The sequence below is a fragment of the Pristis pectinata genome, chromosome 5 (assembly GCF_009764475.1).
Source record: "Pristis pectinata isolate sPriPec2 chromosome 5, sPriPec2.1.pri, whole genome shotgun sequence".
In the NCBI taxonomy this organism is placed as follows: domain Eukaryota; kingdom Metazoa; phylum Chordata; class Chondrichthyes; order Rhinopristiformes; family Pristidae; genus Pristis; species Pristis pectinata.
In genome coordinates, this window is record NC_067409.1 from 27,182,753 (window position 1) to 27,200,219 (window position 17,467).

At 43.6% G+C, this 17,467-nt stretch overlaps 1 protein-coding gene across 2 annotated transcripts in view; it reads right to left on the reverse strand.

Annotated features, from left to right (window-relative positions):
- jcada (junctional cadherin 5 associated a) overlaps positions 1-17,467 on the reverse strand; it is a 164,585-nt gene that overhangs the window by 54,668 nt on the left and 92,450 nt on the right. For both annotated transcript variants that reach the window (XM_052015584.1, XM_052015582.1), the window contains exon 2: positions 13,337-13,457. The gene's annotated coding sequence lies outside the window, so the exon portion shown is untranslated. The remainder of the gene's footprint in view (positions 1-13,336; positions 13,458-17,467) is intronic.

Below are 17,467 nucleotides of genomic sequence, written 5' to 3' on the forward strand. Positions count from 1 at the left end.
ATGTATCTCCCGCACTAACTCCCTGCCTCTCTGGTGAGTTTGAAGGGCTACATTTCACAACAGCCTGACAAATGGATATAAATTCCTACCTGAACATTAAATGCTATTATTTAAAGTGAGCAAAACCTGATCAAGGGAAGCCATTAGTAATTACCATTGTTTACTCTTATGAAAAGCTTTGGTCAGATGGAATATCAATCTGGATATGTGGGATAATGTATAGCGTGAGTAAGGGTTACAATCTGATCAGCCATGATCTTGTTAAAAGGCAGAACAGTCTAGAAGGGCTGAGTGGCCTACCTCTGCTTTTAATTCATATGCCCGTATGGTTAATGATCATATCAAATATGATTTTTGAAAATGATACACTTGTAACAATAATAACATTTGTATATCCCCTTCCTTAAAACAAAACATGGTTGACTATAGTAGCGGCACTGGAGAATTCGGGGCTGCGTTTCAGTGCTGGTGTTAAGTTAGCTGTTCTGACCTGAAGAGAAGGCAGAATTGTGAGAGTGCATCGATGGGTGACGTGGAGGAACGTAATGGCAGAAGAGTGAAAAATGAATCAAAGTTTATAGTGGATAAAAGATGGAACAAGGAAAGCAAACCTTGGGACACAAGACACTGCAGCTGCTGGAATCTGCAGCAACACACAAAAAGCTGGAGGAACAGTGGATCAGGCAACACCTAAGGAGAGAAATGGGCAGTTGATGTTTTGGGTTGGAACTGTGCTTTATGGGTGGCAGAAAGAAGGTGATGTTAAGAAGGCAGAGACTGTCTTTATGATGGAATGTTGAATGAGATGATTGGGCCTTGACCTTAGTTGATTCATCCTAAGGCAGTGACATGAGAGGTTGAAGGGAATGGAGCTGGCGGCAGGGCTAACCAAAATGACTTTGGTCATTCTAATGTTCAGCTAGAGGAAATTGTGCCCATTCATGATTTGACTTTCTATGATTATTCTTCTCTGAAGCACTTAGGGGTGTTTTGCTGTGTTGACCACATTATGCATTCATGTTATTGTTGGTGGATGTTGAACAAAACAAAGTCAACTAAACAAAAGAGCTGGTTATTGACTTCAGGAAAGGGGGCGGTGTACATGCACCTGCCTACATCAACGGCGCTGAGGTCGAGAGGGTTGAGAGCTTCAAGTTCCTGGGAGTGAACATCACCAATAGCCTGTCCCGGTCAAATCACGTAGATGCCATGGCCAAGAAATCTCACCAGCGCCTCTACTTCCTCAGGAAGCTAAAGAAATTTGGTATGTCCCCTTTGACACCATAGATGTCCATGACACCATTGATGCACCATAGAAAGCATCCTATCTGGATGTGTCATGGCTTGGTACAGCAACTGCTCTGCCCAGGACTGCAAGAAACTGCAGAGAGTTGCGGACACAGCCTAGTGTGTCACAGAAACCAGCCTCCCCTCCTTAGACTCTGTCATTACCTCTTGCTGTCTTGGTGAAGCACCCAGCATAATCATAGACCCCACCCACCCAGGTCATTCTCGCTTCTCTCCTCTCCCATCAGGCAGAAGATACAGGAGCCTGAGGGCACATACCACCAGGCTTAAGGACAGCTTCTACCCCACTGTGATAAGACTATTGAACAGTTCCCTTATACGATGAGATGGACTCTGACCTCACGATCTACCTTGTTGTGATCTTGCACCCTTATTGTCTACCTGCACTGCACTTTCTCTGTAGCTGTGACACTTTACTCCGTACTGTTATTGTTTTTACCTGTACTACCTCAATGCACTCTGTACTAACTCAATGTAACTGCATTGTGCAATGAATTGACCCGTACGATTGGTACACAAGACAAGTTTTTCACTGTACCTCGGTACAAGTGACAATAATAAACCAAAACCAATACAAAGACTGACAACACAGGTGAATGATGGGATTGAGAAAGACAATGGAGTGGAAGGTGTGAGAGTCATCAGCAAATATGTGGAAGCCCACACATATCTGCATGTAACAAGACCAAGGAACAGCATGTTATGGAAGAAGAGGATGAACCCTTTGAGGAATCCTGAGGTCACAGTGCCAGAAGCCACTGGGAGAGATGCTTTGTCTGTGATTGAAAGGGAGGAGTGGAAGCAGGCCACAGAGGCTGTACCCTGCTGGACACTGGCAGAAAGGCTGAGCACTATGTTCTGGGAGGGCTATATTTAGTGTGGCCTCCACCCACACCAAATAAATCACCATGAAGATGGTGTGGGCCAGGACCAGGGCAGAGGCCTCTGAACAGTAAAATTTAAATGTGCCTCCTAAGGAACTTAGAGGAGGTTTGCCTGGTTACTGGGTGACCAAAAGAGAGTTTTGAGACCAATTGGGTCTCAACTAGAGGTACTGAACCCCAGAATTATATGTAGAGATGCAGGGGAAGGAGAATATCAACTGAGAGCAACCAACCTGCCCCATCCTGTATAGTGCCTTGGAGCTGTTCAAAGCCAGGGTTGATGAGTTGGAGAGTGGAACACTAAGAAAGGACACTGATCGTGTAAAATATGGAAAATACTGTGGCAATCAGTATGAATGGCAGAAAAGAAATGCCCATCTTATGGGAAGGGATACCATAAATAAGAAAATATGAATCACTTGTCATCCTGTTGCAGAGGGAGGAAGATTAGTAACAAGCAGAGCGGTGATGGTAAAGGGACAAGGCCAATTCACAATGCGCATACGCTGATCATGGTTCATGTGGAATGTGAGATCAATGCAATCAAAGTCATGGCACTGAACCAAATAGAGAGCGAACAGTTCAGGTAAACAAATGTTCAATGAAGATCTTCACCATTACGGAAGCAGAGGGAAGACAGGTATAGTTCCAGATAGGCAGAAGTTCAGTGTGTAATATCATTCCTCAGAAGTTTCCATGGAGGCTCAAAGGGACAGAGCAAGTGCTAATGAAGTACCACTGCACAATTATAGAAGTACTGGGCAAACACAAGCTGGAAATAAAAAATACAAAGACTGGAAAGAAGTAGAAAGCAGAGATTGAAGAAAACTGTTTACCAATCCGCAACAAATGGAAAGTCTGATGGTTGTACAGGTGATGGCAGATGGAAGTTCTAAACTCAACAAGCAGTAGCTGCAGGATGAACTTATAGAACAGTTTGAAGGAACTGGAATGCTAAAGGGAAAATACCATTCAGAATTGGGTGGGAGTTAGCAAAAAATGATCCTGGAGCTGTCAAAGAGAAACTGAAATGTGATCCTGAGAGACTGAAGTAGGCAGAGGTCATTGCATCAGTGGGTACTCCCATCCTTGATGTGTGTGGATAAGATAAGATTTCTTTATTAGTCACATGTACATCAAAACACAGTGAAATGCATCTTTTGTGTAGAGTGTTCTGGGGGCAGCCCGCAAGTGTCACCACGCTTCCGGCACCAACATAGCATGCCCACAACTTCCCAACATGTATGTCTTTGGAAGGTGGGAGGAAACCAGAGCAAGCTAAGGATCTAAATGCAACAAATGAGGTGAGGATCTGTTCGGATTGACATGCTCTGAATGCAGTGCTGAATAGGAATCATTCTCCGGTGAAGACAATAGAAAATATCCTGCCAAATTTGAGCAGAACGAGACTCTTCATTGTGCTGGATGCCAAGGATGGAATTTGGCACGTAGAGCTTGATAGTGACAAGAGTGTTTCTTACGACCTTCAATGCACATTTTGGAGATGTTGATGAGGGAGGAAATCTTGTAGGATAGGCACTGCACCTGAGGAATTTCATTAAATGTTGGATCAAGCTCTTGATGATCTTGCTGATGTAAAGATCATGGTGGAAGTTATTCTTGTCTCTGGAGAACAAGTTATTGCAGAAGCTGCGATGGATCATGACAGAATGGTCTGAGCCTCAGTGAAGTGATGCAAAGAAAATAATTGAAGTGCAACCTGCGGAAGCTAAATTTTCAACAGAGTGAATTTCCTTCGTGCATCACATGATCACCATAGAGTGGCTGCAAGCAGGCTCAGCAAAGGTGAGGGCAGTGGTCAAGTCCAACAGATGTTTGTGGTATCCAATGTTTCATAGGATTTATCAACTAAAGCAAATTCCAGTCACATCCAGGTATGTTATGGAACAACAATATAAAACATTAGTTAGGCCATAGCCAAAGTACTGTGTGCAGTCCTGGTCACAACTATAGGAAGGATGTGATTGCACTGGAGAGGGTGCACAAGAGATGTTCCAGGATATAGCCCAGGATATAGGATGGAGCATTTCAGCTATGAGGAGAGACTGGATAGGGTGGGTTTGATTTCCTTGGAATGGGGAAAACAAAATTATGAAGGGCACAGACAGGGTGGATAGTGAGAAACTCTTCCCTTTAGCTAACGTGTCTGTAACCAGACGGCATAGGTTTAAGGTAAAGGGTAGGAGATTTGGAGGGGGTTAAGGAAGAACTTTTTCATCCAGAAGGAGGATGAAACCTGGAATTCACAGCCTGAAGGGGTGATGGAGGCAGAGACTCTCAGAACATTTAAAAAGTATCTGGATGAAGACTTGAAACACCATGGTATAGAAACTATAGGTTGAGTGCTGGGAATGGAGTACTTGATGGCTGGTAAGGTAACATTGACAGTATTCTCCAATAACCAACTAAATAGTGCCCAGTTTGAGTTTCACTAGGACCACTCAGTTCCAGGCCTCATCTCAGTCTTGGTCCAAATATGAACCAAAGAGCTGAATTCTGAAGGTGTGGTGTGAGTGACTGACCTTGACATTGGTACAGCATTTGTTCAAATTTGGCACCTAGGAGTTTGTAAAGCTGAAATCAATAAGCATCAAGGGGAAGACACTCCAATGAGTCATGCGACCAGTGCTACACCATGAAGATCACTGGAATGGAGGAGGCTAAGAGAGGACCTGATTGAGATATACAAAATTATGAGGAGCATAGATATGGTAGGTATCAGGAAACTTCTGCTCATGAAAACAGAGGGCCTAGGTTTAAGGTTTAAGGAGATTTAGTGAGGATCTGAGGAAGAATTTTTTCACTCAGACAGTGGTTGGAATCTGGAACATGGAGACTCAACATTTAAAAACAATCTATACAAGCACTTGAATCACTAAGGCATAGAAGGCTACAGGCCAAGTGGTGGAAAATGAGATTGTCCAGATGGATACTTGATCATTGGCATGGACAAGCTGGACTGAAGGGCCTGTTTCTGTTCTGTGTGATTCTGTGGCTCCATATTCCAAGCCAACCCAGGTTCTGTATGTCATAACAGGGTTCTACACATGTTCGCCAGCCCCACTTTAATATTGGGGCAGTTATGCTTACTTCCTTTGAATTTCACACAATACCATTCATTTTCGCCATTAAAACCCATGCTGGACTGGGATTGATTTTTTTTTACTTTGGCCTGAGGTGGAAAGTGTCCTTCATGTTAGTTTACAAATCTGATGCAAGATGAGATGAGTCATTCCTGGAATTTACTGTAAGTGGGTTTTCAACCTACGTTATTCCAATGAATTGTGACATTAGTGTTTGCTGTATTGGAAGTAGTCCATCCTCCCCCAGAACGACAGATCACCATTTCACACCATATTTTAAATCAAAGGCCTTTGAAAATAATTTCTGCCATGATTTTGGGTCACCAAACTGCAGTTCTTTTCTATAGGAGAAAACAGATCTGAGATTTGTGTCGTAGATCATTAGGGCCAACAAAAGGTCAATATAACATGTTCCAAATATTCACATCAGAAGTGGAACTAGTGATAATTTGAAACAGTTTATAAAAAAACCTCGAAGTTTTTAACAGCTAACCCATCAAGCTAATAAATGCAAAGCAATTTATCTTAAATATATAAAACCAATCTTTCATGGTATGGAGAGTGCGTGGACTGGGCAAGATCTGATTGATGGACAGTACCTTTGTGGAAGGCAGGAGGGGAATTACCAGGATGACAGTGCATTGTTTTAGAGAAACGAAGGACTGCAGATGCTGGAATCTAGATGAAAAACACGATGATGCTGGAGGAACTCGGCAGGCCAGGCAGCATCCGTGGAGAAAAGCCGGCGGTCCTGACCCAAGATGTTGATGGTCTGCTTTTCTCCACTGATGCTGCCTGGCCTGCTGAGTTCCTCCAGCATCATGGTGTTTTTCATTCTTCAAGTGGGCTGTTTTATGCTCTGTGGATTTAAACACAAAGTCTTAATGATGCATTTAAACCACAACAAAAAAAGCAAAGACCACATACTTTCTCATAAAAATGGAGCACCTCTATCATCTGCACCACTGACATTCTGCGGTGCAAGCACTACATAACACATCCCTGGGCATGTCCCAACAGCAACACTCTGTGGCAAATGTAGGTGGCAGAACATTATTTGCACTGCATCAGAATACACAAAGGCACCTTTGTTAGAACAATTCAAATAAAATCTCTTTCACTATCTAATTATAGGGCTGATTTCATGCCAAGAATAAAGGGTGGTCTGACCCTGCATACATCCCCATGTTAACAGACTGACAGTCTGAGCCTGCCAGATTTCTTGCAGTCAATTCATTTACATAATTTTATTTTCCAACAATTCAATTTCTCTCAGCATCTACCTTATCAAACGGTAGCGTAGCGGTTAGCGCGACGCTATTACAGCGCCAGCGATTGGGGTTCGATTCCTGTCGCTGTCTGTAAGGAGTTTATACGTTCTCCCGTGTCTGCGTGGGTTTCCGCCGGGTGCTCCGGTTTCCTCCCACGTTCTAAAAACGTATGGGTAGGTTAATTTGGGGTTTAAAATGGGCGGCGTGGACTCGTTGGGCTGGAAGGGCCTGTTACCACACTGTAAATAAAATTCAAATTTAATTCAATTTTGCATGAGTGCATAACTTAAAATGTTGAATGGTTTAAACGATGCAAAATCAGCAGCTCTTTATGGAGACAGGATGACTGGAGGAATCCCAATCAGCAAACAAAACCTCACAGCTTTAACAATGAGATTTCTTCAAAGAAAATGTCAACACACTGAGGGGAGTCCTACAGGGAGACTCTTTCTATGTAGAAGCCAGCCAGAAGTGTCCTGAAGAGTGCAAAGGCAGTGAATGAAAATGGATGACTGCTGGAAGAAAGGGAGCGAGTATGCTGAGCATGTATCAAGCATATAGCTCATGGTGTTACCCATTTCCTAATACAATGAGAAAATCATCGGCTGCATCTCTCACTTCTTAAACCCTGAAAATATACATTCAACTCAGTGGGTTTCAGAAGGAAAATCATCCTCTCACTAACAAAACTTCATCATGTGCTCTCACCAACCCACTCACATGTCACTGCCAGAACTTTTTCCTTCTTTTCACAGCTGACAGAATGTGGTCTGAAGACTGAGGTGCCCTTCATCTCTGTTCTCTTCCATAGAGAGGAACAGCTGTGGCAGGGTTTGCATGCCATTGCTTCCTATAAGGCGAAACCTAACAGCATAAATGGCCGTGATGCCTCACTCCCCGATGGGCTCAATGACTTTTATGCACACTTTGAAAGGGAGAATAACACCATGCCTGTACAAATCCATACAGCATCCGATGACCCTGTGATCTCTGCCTGGGACGCTGATGTATGAACATACTTCAAGATGGTGAACCCTTGCAAGGCATCAGGCCCCGATGGTGTACCTGGCAGGGTACTGAAAACCTGTGCCGACTAACTGGCTGGAGTATTCAAGGATATCTTCAACCTCTGACTGCTGCAGTCGGTGGTTCCCACCCGCTTCAAAAGGGCAGCAATCATTCCAGTGTCCAAGAAAAGCAGGGTGAGCTGCCTCAGCAACTATTGCCCAGTAGCACACACGTCTACTGTGATGAAGTGCTTTGAGAGGTTGGTTGTGGTTCGAATTAACTCCTGCCTGAGCAAGGACCTGGACCCGCTGCAATTCACTTGCTGCCACAACAGCTCTACACAACAGCTCTACAGCAGACCCGATCTCACTGGCTCTCCACTCTGCTTTGGAGCACCTAGACAACAGCAAAACATATGTCAGGCCATTGTTTATCGATTACAGCTTGGCGTTCACCATCTTTCCCTCAGTACTAATAACCAAGCTTCAAAACCTAGGCCTCTGTACCTCCCTCTGCAACAGGATCCTTGACTTCCTTAAAGGGAGACCACAGTCAGTGTGGCTTGGTAATAACATCTCCTTGCTGACTATCAACACAGGCACACCTCAAGGATGCGTGCTTAGCCCACTGCTCTATTCTCTCTACGCTCATGACTGTGGCTAAGCATAGCTCAAACACCATCTATAAATTTGCCAATTACATCACTGTTGTTGGTAGAATCTCAGATGGCAACAAGGACGCGTACAGGAGTGAGATAGATCAGCTGGTGGAGTGGTGTCACAACAACCTCGCACTCAATGTCAGCAAGACCAAGGAAATGATTGTGGACTTCAGGAAGGGGAGGTCAGGAGAACACACACCAGTCTTCATTGAGGGGTCAGCGCTAGAAAGGGTGAGCAGCTTCAGGTTTCTGGGTGTCAACATCTCAGAGGATCTATCCTGAGCCCAACTCATTGATGCAATCATGAAGAGGGCACACCAGCGACCCTAATTCATTAGGAGTTTGCTGAAATTTGGTATGTCATCAAAGGCTCTTGCAAATTTCTGTACAACGGTGGAGAGCATCCTGACTGGTTGCATCACAGCCTGGGATGGAGCCTCCAATGCACAGATTTGCAAAATGCTGCAGAGGGTTGTAGACTCAGCCAACTCCATCACAGACACAACTCTCCCCACCATCAAGGACATCTACAAAAGACGGTGCCTTAAGAAGGCAGCATCCATCATTAAGGACCCTCAGCATCTGGGACATGCCCTCTTCTCATTACTACCATCAGGGAGGAGGTACAGGAGACTGAATACCCAAACTCAATAATTGAGGAACAGCTCCTTCCTCTCCACCATCAGATTTCTGAATGATCTGCCATGAACACTACCTCATTATTCCTTTTTTTTTGCACTACTTATTTATTTTTGTAAGTTATAGATTTTATTTCTTGCATTGTACTGCTGCCGCAGAGTAACAAATTTCATGTCATATGTCAGTGATAATAAATCTGATTCTAATTCTGATTCTGAACAGGGCAACTGCAAAGAATCTGCATGGTTAGACCAAGCAACTTGTAATGCCTCTACTGTGACAATGAGCAGACCTTCAAGAAAATGGAGTTGAAGCCACTGAAGGAGTGGTCAAGGAAAGGAAAATCTGGTGGGTTTATGCTGAACCAACCATTCAGACCTTCCTTCTTACCAATGCTGCCAAGAACCCAGTAGGCCACAATAATGGAGTCACAGCAATTGGCACCACAGCATTAACTTGATGTCCTTTCTTTTGGTAGAGGTATTAAATGCTGAGGATGTAGTGACCAAGGAAGACAGAACAGGAAGCAGTCTCCCCACGTCAACACACGCAGATATGTACACGCACAGATGCACATGAATTAGCTTGGCTAGCTTTCTGGTTGTAGTTCCACAATCAGAACAATAAACTAATAAAAAAGACAACTTGCTGGCATTGCTAAATAAAATAATAGGGAAGAGAGGAAGATAGGAGGAAATAGATAAGTCAAGAATGTTGACACTTGTAAAAAAGGGCTTAATGGATTGATGAATGAATTGAGGAGATAGATCGGCTGGTTGAGTGGTATCACAACAACAACCTTGCACTCAACGTCATCAAGATCAAGGAAATGACTGTGGACTTCAGGAAGGGGAAGTCAGGAGAACAAACACCAGTCCTCATTGAGGGGTCAGCGGTAGAAAGGGTGAGCAGCTTCAATTTCCTGGGTGTCAACATCACAGAGGATCTGTCCAGGGCCCAACACATTGATGCAATCACTAAGAAGGCATGCCAGCGGCTCTACTTCGTTAGGAGTTTGAGGAGATTTGGTATGTCACCGAAGACTCTTGCAAATTTCTATAGATGTACAGTGGAGAGCATTCTGACTGGTTGCATCACAGCCTGCTATGGAGGTTCCAATGCACAGGATCGCAAGAGGCTGCAGAAGGTTGTAGACTCAGTCAGCTGCATTACAGGCACAACCCTCCCCACCATCGAGAACATCAGAATCAGAATCAGATTTATTATCACTGCCTTATGACGTGAAATTTGTTGTTTTGCGGCAGCAGTACAGTGCAATGACATAAAGTTACCATAAATTTCAAAATAAATAAATAGTGCAAAAAAGGAATAACGAGTTAGTGTTCATGAGTTCATGGACAGTTCAGAAATCCGATGGCGGAGGGGAAGAAGCTGTTCCTGAAATGTTGAGTGTGGGTCTTCATGCTCCTCTACCTTCTCCCTGATGGTACTAATGTGAAAGGGTATGTCCCAGGAGGTGAGGGTCCTCAATGATGGACGCTGCCTTCTTGAGGTGGTGCCTCTTGGTATTGGTATTGGTTTACTATTGTCACTTGTACAGAGGAACAGTGAAAAACTTGTCTTGCATACCGTTTGTCCATATCAATTAATTACACAGTGCATTGAGGTAGCACAAGGTAAAACAATATCAGAATACAGAGTAAAGTTCACAGCTACTGAGGAAGTGCAGTTCAGGTAGACAATAAGGTGCAAGGTCACAACAAGGTAGGTTGTGAGGTCAGAGTCCATCTCATGGTATAAGGGAACCATTAAATAGTCTTATAACAGCGGAATAGAAGCTGTCTTTGGGCCCGGTGGTATATGCCCTCAGGCTCCTGTATCTTCTGCCTGATGGAAGAGGAGAGAAGAGAGAATGACCGGGTGGGTGGGGTCTTTGATTATGCTGGCTGCTTCACCAAGACAGTGTGAAGTATAGACAGAGTCCATGGAGGGGAGGCTGGTTTCCGTAATGTGCTGGGCTGTGTCCAGAACTCTCTGAAGTTTCTTGCAGTCCCGGGCAGAGCAGATGTTAATGATCTGGATGACAGAATTGATGGCTTTGTGGCCAAGTTTGCGAATAGGTGGAGGAGTAAGTAGTGTTGAGAAAGCAGGGAGTCTGCAGAAGGACTTGGATAGGTTGGGAGAATGGGCAAAGAAGTGGCAGATGGAATACAGAGTAGGGAAGTGTATGATCATGCACTTTGGTAAAAGGAATAAAGTTGTAGACTATTTTCTAAATGGGGAGAGAATTCAGAAATCGGAGGTGCAAAGGTCCTTGGGAGTCCTAGAGCAGGATTTCCTAAAGGTTAACTTGCAGGTTGAGTCAGTAGTAAGGAAGGCAAATGCAATGTTAGCATTCATTTCGAGAGGACTAGAATATAAAAGCAAGGAGGTAATACTGAGGCTTTATAAGGCGTTGGTCAGACCACATTTGATGTATTGTGAGCAGTTTTGGGCCCCATATCTAAGGAAGGACGTGCTGGTGTTGGAGACGGTCCAGAGGGGGTTTACAAGAATGATCCCGGGAACGAAAGGCTTAATATATGAGGAGGGTTTGATGGCTCTGGGCCCGTACTCGCTTGAGTTTAGAAGGATGAGGGGGGATCTCATTGAAACCTACCGAATATTGAAAGGCCTGGATCATGTGGACGTGGAGACGATATTTCCAGCAGTGGGAGGGTCTAGGACCAGAGGTCACAGCCTCAGAATAGGAGGACATTCCTTTAGAATAGAGATGAGAAGGAATTTCTTTAGCCAGAGGGTGGTGAATCTGTGGAATTCATTGCCACAGACAGCTGTGGAGGCTGTCACTGGGTATATTTAAAGCAGAGGTTGATAGGTTCTTGATTTGTAAGGGTGTCAAACGTTACGCTGAGAAGGCAGGAGAATGGGATTGAGAGGGAAAAATAAATAAGCCATGATTGAATGGTGGAGCAGACTCGATGGGCTGAATTCCCAAATTTTGCTCCTATGTCTTATGTCCTCAGTGGCTGGGAGGGTTGTGCCTGACACCTTCAAGGGACAGTACCTCAAAATGCGGCATCTATCACTAAAGTCCCTCACCACCCAGGACATGCCCTGTTCTCGTTACTACCATTGAGGAGGAGGTACAGGAGCCTGAAGACCCACACTCAACGATCCAGAAACAGCTTCTTCCCCTCCGCCATCAGATTTCTGAATGGTCCATGAAACCATGAACACCACCCCATTATTCCTATTTTTTGCACTATTTATTATTTTTGTGATTTATAGTAACATTATGTCTTTTCACTGTACTGCTGCTGCAAATATCACATTATCGAAATCAGTGATAATAGATCTGATTCTGATGATTCTGATTCTCAATAGCTTCAATGGTCAGCATGCACATGGTGGGCTGAAGGGCCTGTTTCTGTGCTGTACAACGCTATAAGACCTATAAGTTTTTTGAAAGTGAGCTGATGATGAAATTGAAAAAGTAATATTTTCAGTTTTCTATTTTTTTGCAGACTAAGACAACTTTCATGTGAGAAGTTTAATGACACCCATGGGCTGACCAGACTGTTGTTTATGTTAAATGTCTTTTCTGAAGCCCAGAATCTAATGTGCAGACAATTATATCTGAATCTGACTTAAAGGACAGTTTGAAAGTAGATGGAGAAACACGCTGTCTTGGTACATTTCTCTATGCTCCACGGCTGCCCATTGAAGGGAACAGTGGTGAAGGGCACCTCAATCTTCATACCACATTCAGCCTGCTGTGAAAAGAAGGACAAAGATCTGGGAGTGACATGCGAGTGGGTCAGTTTCCATTTGAAGGAAACATGTAATAGAAGGCATATGGTCTAAATGCAGGCAAATGAGATTATTTTAGTTAGGCAACTGGGTTGGCACATACAAGCTGGGTCGAAGGGCCTGTTTCTGTGCTGTATTGATAAGATAAGATATCTTTATTAGTCACATGTACATCGAAACACACAGTGAAATGCATCTTTTGCGTAGAGTGTTCTGGGGGCAGCCCGCAAGTGTTGCAACTCTTCCGGCGCCAACATAGCATGCCCACAACTTACTAACTCGTACATCTTTGGAATGTGGGAGGAAACCGGAGCACCTGGAGGAAACCCACGCAGACACGGGGAGAACGTACAAACTCCTTACAGACAGCGGCTGGAATTGAACCCGGATTGCTGGCGCTGTAATAGTGTTACGCTAACTGCTACACTACCGTGCCAGCCCTAGCTCTATGACTCTATTAAAAAGGGAATATTGATTTAGTATCCCCAAGCCACCTAGTCTTCATACTGCATTAGGGTGGTAATTAGCTCAGTTTCCTTGGAGCTGGCAGACTAAGTGCAATGTGGCAATTGCTCTGCCCTGTAGATACTGTGATTTAGACCAAGTATATGTGAAAATTAACTGCCCCACCCCCACCCCTCATCCTCTCAAACCCAATCCATCAAGGTTTGTGAAGCTGTGGCTTACCTGACTGGAAGTTTGGCTGTACTCTGTAATCCATGGAGTACAGTTAGGTAGAATTTCAATGTTGAACAAAAATTCAAATTCTCCTTTCTACATTCTTGAGCTGTATAACCTTTAAACAAATCTGTAAAGAAAAAAAAATGCATGTAATTATTTGTCTATCTGAGAGAGAAAAAAATTAGCAGGTTGATGGGGTCCAGATTCACAGATATCAAGGATCTGCAAAGAACCTGAATAACCAGGCATTCTTCACATATTAACCAACGGTGAATATCAGCAAGCTATTGCAATACCACAAGGCTTTCTGAATAGCAAATGACGGGGGTAGTGTGAAGTTGTGATAGGTAAATGAGGTTGCAATATTTTTAGATATTTTCCACTCTTCTTATCATAGATATGTCAATGTCATCATTGTAGTTTTTTCTTAAATGACTTGCCAACTCCTCCTAGCCTTCACTGATTCTGATACCTAGGCGTGTGAGGATCAAAGGGAAAAGCTTCATTGGCTTAGACTCATATCTATCTATAAGCAAAATTGTCTTGAAAGTTGGAGGCCATGCATAACAGACCCTAATACATCCTTTAGAAGTCCTTCAGTTTAAATTTGGCTTGGGGTCACCTGTGTCTAACTGCATGCATGACAAGTTACACATTGTACCCACTGGTTAGACTGAACTTTGAGTAGAGTCACAGAGTTGTACATAACAGAAACAGGTCCCTTAGCCCACCACGTCCATGTTGTTTTGTCCATTTACCCGCATTAGGACTGCATCCTTATATGCCTGGAGTTGTGTGCAGTTCTGGTTGCCACACTAGATGAAGGATGTGGCTGTGCTGAAGAGAGTGCAAAGCACCAGAACGTTGCCTGGATTGGCAGAGTTTAGCTATGGGGAGAGATCAGATAGGCTGGGCTTGCTTTCCCTGGAGCAAAGGAGGCTGAGGGGTGACCTGATAAAGATATATATAAAAAATTATAAGAGGCATATATAGGGTAGATAACTGGAGTCATTTTCCCATGGTAAAGGCATCAAAGACAAGAGGGCAAAGGTTTAAGCTGAGAAGAAAGAATTTTACAGGGGATTCGAGGGGAAAGTTTTTTTTTACACATAGTGTGGTTGCTATCTGGAATGTGCTGCCAGAGGAGGTGATGGAGTTGGAGGCAATTACTATGTTTAAGAGACATTTAGGTAGGGTCATAGATAGGCCAGCCATAGAAGGATATAGACCTAATGCAAGCAAATGAGATTAGTGTAGATGGGCAAAAAGATTGACATGGACATGGTGCGCCGAAGGGCCCGTTTCTGTGCTGTACAAATCCACGGCTCTGTGACATTGCTATCTGCCATGGAATTGTGGAGTACTATCATGGCATGGCCTGAGAAAGATGTTTGTCTTCATTGTAATTTGTAGTGTTGCCTGCAAGGTTTAGTCTGTTTTGTTTTTAATGAGTGAAGTCAAAAGACCCTGAGTTGTCTTGGTCTTAAAAATCACTTGAAGTAATTATAGACACATAGAAAGGAACACTGCAAAAGACTGCCTGTGATTTTCAGCACAAGTGGACCATGAACAAAGTTTCTGTGCCCTGGTATTTTATTGAAGGACAGGTAAAGGATTAAAGACAGCCCTAAAGTCATAAAAATGGAAAATATTTGGCTAGTCCAATATTAGAGAAATCCTTGTTGTCCTTCAAGTTCCTAGGAGTGAACATCACCAATAGCCTGTCCTGGTCCAACCATGGCCAAGAAAGCGCATCAGCGCCTCTACTTCCTCAGGAGGCTAAAGAAATTTGGCATGTCCCCTTTGACCCTCACCAATCTTTATCAATGCACCATAGAAAGCATCCTATCCGGATGCATCACAGCTTGGTATGGCAACTGTTCTGCCCAAGACCACAAGAAACTGCAGAGAGTTGTGGACATAGTTCAGCACATCACGGAAACCAGCCTCCCCTCCATGGACTCTGTCTACACTTCTCACTGCCTCGGCAAAGCAGCCAACATAATCAAAGACCCCACCCACCCTGGACATTTTCTCTTCTCCCCCCTCCCATTGGGCAGGAGATACAAAAGTTTGAAAACATGTACCACCAGGCTCAAGGACAGCTTCTATCCCGCTGTTATAAAACTAGTACAATAAGATGGACTTTTGACCTCAGAATCTACCTCGTTATGGCCTTGCACCTTATTGCCTGCCTGCACTGCACTTTCTCGGTAACTGTAACACTTTATTCTGCACTCTGTTATTGTTTCCCTTGTACTACCTCAATGCACTGTTGTAATGAAATGATCTGTATGGATGGCATACAAAACAAAGTTTTTCACTGTACCTCGGTACATGTGACAAGGCTTGGTATGTGATTCTAAGACTGAGTTCAGGCACTAGTCTCAGCATACCTGAGAAGACACAAGAGACTGCAGATGCTGAAATCTGGAGCAACATAAAAGAAGCTGGAGGAACTCAGTGGGTCAGGCAGCATCTATAGAGAGGGATGGACAGTCGACATTTTTGGTTGAGACCCTTCATGTGGGTTGAAAGGTAGAGGGGAGATAGCCAGTATAAAAAGGTGGAGGGAAGGGGTGGAGCAAGGGACATGATTATACAGGCCAACTTGCATTCTCTCAGCTATGTTTTAACTCTCACTGGCTCCATTGACAAGAGTTCATTTGGTGGGTGGGGAATACAGAGCAATTCAATTTGCACTCTAATCTAAATTTAACAGCTCAATGATCCTTCTCTTGCAAATGTCACTTTACAGTCAGCGCCCCTCCCCCGTGCTTGATGATACGGGTGATCCGAGCACTATCTAACCCTTGGTGTAAAGTATGGAACATGATGCTGTTCCAGGGGATGCAGCAAACAGCTGAGGCCTGAAGCTGTGCTGTTATTTAACACATTCAAATTCCAGTCAAGGAGCAGTTGCTGCAAAGGAACCAATACAGAGACTGTTAATTGAGTCAGCCCTTTGTAAGGGAGGCTTGTGACTGAATTTTGAGCAGAAACAATAAAAAGGAATTAGTAAAAGAAAAGGTTATAAAAAGAATCCACTCAACAAGTGCTTGGGGGTGAGGTCAGCAGCTCTCGTTCGGGTAACTGGATAAAATGATTCACAGCATGGAAGACTTTGGGAAAACGCACGGGGTGTTTTGTGTGTTTACAAAATGCAGTCAGGGAAGAAAGAATGAAACAAACTATTTGATGAAGTCTGGATCTCAATTACATAAATAAATAATCAAGCCCCATTGGTGCTTGGTATCAGCTGCTTTCTATGTAAATAAGAACAAAAAACATAAGAAATAAGAGTAGGAGATGACGTGGCCTTTTGAGCTGCTCTGCCATTCAATAAGATCATGGTTGATCTAATCTTAATTCCTTTCTCGTGCTTGTTGCCCATAACCCTTGACTATGGACTAAAAGTCTATCTCAGCCCCGCATAACTCAAAACCAACAGCTCTCTGGCGAAGGAAGTTCCAAAGATTGATAAACCAATGAGAGAAGAAACTTCCCTTTATTAATTGTACAACCCATTGTCTGAAACTATGTCCCTGAATTCTAGATTCCTCCACAGGTAAACATCATCTCAACACCTACCTTCTCAAGATCCCTCGGAACCTTCAATAAATAATCTCTCATTCTTTTAAACTCCAATGAACATAGCACCAATATGCTCAATTATTCCTCCTAAATCAACCTCTTTATCCAGGAAACACAGTCTACATTCTCTGAACTGCCTCCAATGCACTTATCCCTCCTTAACTTAGGCCCTTACAGAGTGCAAGAATACACTGTGTGCATTTCAACAGGGTGCAGAGGTTGGAATTTATTAAAGTGGGGGAACTTGGTGAAGTGGGGGATAAAGGTGCTGAGATGGTACTTTAAAGAAAATTCAGAGTTGAATTCATAAGAAGCCCTAGCAGCGGCAAAGCAGATCCAAGGTTTGATAATTTTGTAGGGTGCCAGGACGCTGAGTGTGAATGCAATTGTATGAAAAAATTGTGATTATCTTTTCTGAGAATTACTGGCAGTGGACAGACAGAAGTGGATTGTTTTTACTCTTTTACCCATCTCTTGGGTCTTTGCTCTAGATCCATTGACATCAACCTTTTAAACTGAAGAAGTTTTTGTGTGTGTGTGTGT